Raw genomic sequence first — 4970 nt, 5'->3', positions numbered from 1 at the left:
CGATGGTGCCTCTGGGTCATTTCTGCTCAGCATCCGTTTGTGTTGCGTAGATGCGTCTTAATCGCAGGTTGAGCATGCCTTTTAAGCTTGTTCTCTGAAGGCAAAAATGTTGGTAGCATTGAACAGTAGTGCAAAAACATCACTAGTGGAACTGCTTTATTTCCTTAATTTTCTTTTCTTTTTTTTCTTTTTTTTTGAGACAGTCTTACTCTGTCATCCAGGCTGGAGTGCAGTGGCATGATCTTGGCTTACTGCAACCTCTGCCTCCCAGGATTACAGGCATGAGCCACTGCACCCGGCTCTTCCCCCCCCACTCCTTTTTCTTATAAAAATCCAAGACCTGGCCGGGCGCGGTGGCTCACGCTTGTAATCCCAGCACTTTGGGAGGCTGAGGCGGGCGGATCACGAGGTCAGGAGATCGAGACCACGGCGAAACCTGGTCTCTACTAAAAATACAAAAAAATTAGCCGGGCATAGTGGCGGGCGCCTGTAGTCCCAGCTACTCGGAGAGGCTGAGGCAGGAGAATGGCGTGAACCCGGGAGGCGGAGCTTGCAGTGAGCCGAGATTGTGCCACTGCACTCCAGCCTGGGCAACAGAGCGAGTCTCCGTCTCAAAAAAAAAAAGAAAAAAAAAAAATCCAAGACCCAGCCCGGCATGGTGGCTCACGCCTGTATTGCCAGCACTTTAGGAGACCAACACAGGTGGATCACTAGAGGTCGGGAGTTGAAGACCAGCCTGGCCAACATGGCAAAACCCTGTCTATACCAAAAATACAAAAATTAGCTGGGTGTGGTGGCACGCACCTGTAATCCCAACTGCTGGGGAAGCTGAGGCAGAAGAATCGCTTGAACCAGGGAGGCAGAGGCTGCAGTGAGTCGAGGTTGCACTACTGCACTCCAGCCTGGCTGGGCAACAGAGCAAGAATTTGTCTCAAAAAAAAATATCAGGCCGGTTGTGGTGGCTCATGCCTATAATCCCAGGACTTTGGGAGGCCAAGGCGGGCAGATCACAAGGTCAGGAGATCGAGAGCATTTTGGCCAACATGGTGAAACCCCATCTCTACTAAAAATACAAAATTAGCCAGGTGTGGTGGCAGGTGCCTGTAGTCCCAGCTACTCTGGAGGCTGAGGCAGGAATATCGCTTGAACTCTGGAGGCAGAGGTTGCAGTGAGCTGATACTGCGTCACTACACTCCAGCCTGGGCACCAAGAGCAAAATTTCATCTCAAAATATGTATATCTGAATCCAAGACCTGTCATTAAATTGGTCTGAATGTCAGTGAGGCTCTTCCACCTTCCACCTCTTGGTGAAACTACATAATTTTGTTGTTGTTGTTTTGTTTTGTTTTACAGGCAGGATCTCACTCTGTTGCCCAGGGTGGAGTGCAGTGGCACCACAGTAGCTCACTGCAGCCTCCAAATCCTGGTTTCAAGTGATCCTCCCACTTCAGCCTCTTGATTAGCTGGGACTACAGGAGTGCACCACTATGCCCAGCTAATTTTTAAAAGCCTTGTAGCCAGGCATGGTGGCTCATGACTGTAGTCCCAGCACTTTGGGAGGCCGAGGCAGGTGGATAGTCTGAGGTCGGGAGTTCAAGACCAGCCTGGCCAGCATGGTGAAACCCCATCTCTACTAAAAATATAAAAATTAGCCAGGCATGGTGGCAGGTGCCTGTAATCCCAGCTACTTGGGAAGCTGAGGCAGGAGAATCGCTTGAACCTGGGAGGCGGAGGTTGAAGTGAGCTGAGATCACGCCACTGCACTCCAGCCTGAGCCAACAGAGCGAGATTCCATCTGAAAAAAAAGGTCTGGTAAGCCGGGCGTTGTGGCTTATGCCTGTAATCCCAGCACTTTGGGAGGCTGAGATTTGACGTCAGGAGTTGGAGACCAGCCTAGCCAACATGGTGAAACCCCGTCTCTACTAAAAATATAAAAAATTAGCCGGGCGTGGTGGCAGGTGCCTATAATCCCAGCTACTCGGAAGGCTGAGGCAGGAGAATTTCTTGAACCCAGGAGGCAGAGGTTGCAGTGAGCCAAGGTCATGCCATTGAACTCCATCCTGGGCAACAAGAGTGAGACTCCATCTCAAAAAAAAAAAAAAGTCTTGTAGTAGAGGCTGGTCTTGAACTCCTGGCTTCAAGCAATCCTCCCGATTCAGCCTTCTGAGTAGCTAAGACTGCAGATGCATGCCCCCACACCCAGCTTTCATGAATTACTTTATTCCTACACTTAGAGTTAAACTAGGCCCTCATTCCCCAAGATGAGGAATAACTACAAGTGGGGTGCTCTTATGTTTTCCAGAGATAAGAGAAATAAATTGCAAGCTTACTCATTTAAAGGAAGAGAACTAATATTTATCAGTTATTTCCCCCTTTTGCAGAGAAAAACCTGATGGGGAGATAGTAACTTTCAGGGTCACAAAGCAAAGATGGGTTCCCAATAAACATAACAGGTTTGTGACACACCAATGGCTGTGCACATTCCACAGGCACCTTTTTAAATTTTTATTTTTCTGACCTGGAGTCTGTCTGTCACCCAAGCTGCAGTTAAGTGGCACCATTTCAGCTCAGTACAACCTCCCCTCCCTCCCAGGCTCAAGCGATCCTCCCACCTCAGCCTCCCGAGTAACTGGGATTACAGGTGTGCACCACCACACCTGGCTAATTTTTGTATTTTTAATTTTTTTTTTTTTTGAGATGTGGTCTTGCTCTGTCGCTCAGGCTGGACTGCAGAGGCACTATCTCTGCTCACTGCAACCTCCGCCTCCCAGGTTCAAGTGATTCTCTCGCCTCAGCTTCCAGAATAGCTGGGACTTAGGCATGCCCCACCATATCCTGCTAATTTTTGTATTTTTTGGTAGAGACGAGGCTTCATCATGTTGGCTAGGCTGGTCTCCAACTCCTGACCTCAAGTGATCCGCCTGCCTTGGCCTCCCAAAGTGCTAGGACTACAGGCGTGAGCCACCATGCCCAGCTTCATTTTTGTATTTTTAGTACAGACAGCATTTCGCCATGTTGCCCAGGGTGGTCTCAAACTCCTGGCTTCAAGTGATCCACCCACCTCAGCCTCCAAAGTGCTGGGATTACAGGTGTGAGCCACCACACCCACAAAGCACCTTTACAAACATTTGGAGAACATGGCAATACCTGCTTCCATCACTAAGCAAAAAATCTTAGCAATGAGAGCCTAATTTCAACTTCGTGTTAGTCATATTGTGGACCTGTGTGATTTCATTAGATTTTCTCATGAAATTCGTACATTTGCTAAAGAGAAAACAAAACAGTGTACTCAGCAAAGAGCTCATTCAAGTATATGTAATTATCCTTTCCATTTAGATTTTGGGCATGTAAATAGTTTTCCATTTATTTATTTTATTTATTTATTTATTTATTTATTTATTTATTTATTTATTTTTCTGAGACAGAGTCTTGCTCTGTCACCCAGGCTAGAGTGCAGTGGCGCAATCTCGGCTCACCACAACTTTTGCCTCTGGGGTTCAACCGATTCTCCTGCCTCAGCCTCCCAAGTACCTGGGATTACAGGCATGTGTCAGCTACTTTTTGTATTTTTAGTAGAGATGGGTTTTTGCTATGTTAGCCAGGCTGGTCTCAAACTCCTGACCTCAGTGACCTGCCTGCCTCAGTCTCCCAAAGTGCTGGGATTACAGGCATAGGCCATTGCACCCAGCATTTTTTTTTTTTTTTTTTTTTTTTTTTTTTGTGACAGAGTCTCGCTCTGTTGCCAGGCTGGAGTGCAGTGGCATGATCTCAGCTCACTGCAACCTCCGTCTCCCGGATTCAAGCGATTCTCCTGCCTCAGCCTCCTGAGTAGCTGGGACTATAGGCACACACCACCATGCCCAACTAATTTTTGTATTTTTAGTAGAGACGGGGTTTCACCATGCTGGCCAGGCTGGTCTTGAACTCCTGACCTTGTGATCCACCCACCTCGGCCTCCCAAAGTGCTGGGATTACAGGCATGAGCCACCATGTCTGGCCTCATTGTGGCTTTGATTGACATTTGCCTAATGACTTATGATGTTAGGCATCTCTTTATGTGCTTCTTGGCCATTTGTGTATCTTTGTATATCTACACAAGTTCTTTGCTACTTTATTTTTATTTATTTATTTTTGAGATGAAGTCTCGCTCATCACCGAGGCTGGAGTGCAGTGGCGCGATCTTGGCTCACTGCAAGCTCTGCCTCCCAGGTTCATGCCATTCTCCTTCCTCAGCCTCCCAAGTAGCTGGGACTACAGGCACCTGCCACCACACCCAGCTAATTTTTTGTATTTTTAGTAGAGACGGGGTTTCACCGTGTTAGCCAGGATGGTCTCGATCTCCTGACCTCGTGATCCGCCCGCCTTGGCCTCCCAAAGTGCTAGGATTACAGGCGTGAGCCACCGCACCCAGCCTATTTTATTTTATTTTATTTTTTATTTTTTATTTTGAGACAGGGTCTTGCTCTGTCGTCCAGGCTAGAGTGCAGTGGTATGACTACAGCTCACCATAACCTCAACTTCCTGGGTTCAAGCAGTTCTCACCTCAGCCTCCCAAGTAGCTGGGACCTGGCATGTACCACCACGCCCAGCTAATTTTTTCATTCTTTTTTTTTGTAGAGATGGGTTCTTCCTTTGTTATCCAGATTGGTCTTGAACTCCTGGGTGCAAGCCATCCTCCTGCCTCAGCCTCCCAAAGTGCTGGGATTACAGGTGTGAGCCACCACACCTCACCTTTGCCCATTTTAAAATCAAATTGTCTTTCTGCTGATAAGTTGTAGGCATTTTTCATTTATATTGAATACTAGATACTTGGCAGATACATGATTTGCAAATATTTTCTCCTGTTCTGTGGGTTATCTTTTCATTCCCTTGATAGTGCTCTTTGATGCTCAAAATTTTTAATTTTGAGGCTGGACGTGGTGGCTCACGCCTGTAATCCCAGCACTTTGGGAGGCCGAGGCGGGTGGATC

This window comes from Hylobates moloch, unplaced genomic scaffold (assembly GCF_009828535.3).
Source record: "Hylobates moloch isolate HMO894 unplaced genomic scaffold, HMol_V3 SCAFFOLD_12, whole genome shotgun sequence".
Classification (NCBI taxonomy): domain Eukaryota; kingdom Metazoa; phylum Chordata; class Mammalia; order Primates; family Hylobatidae; genus Hylobates; species Hylobates moloch.
The sequence above is the reverse complement of the archived record's forward strand: the minus strand, read 5'-3'. Positions refer to the sequence as shown.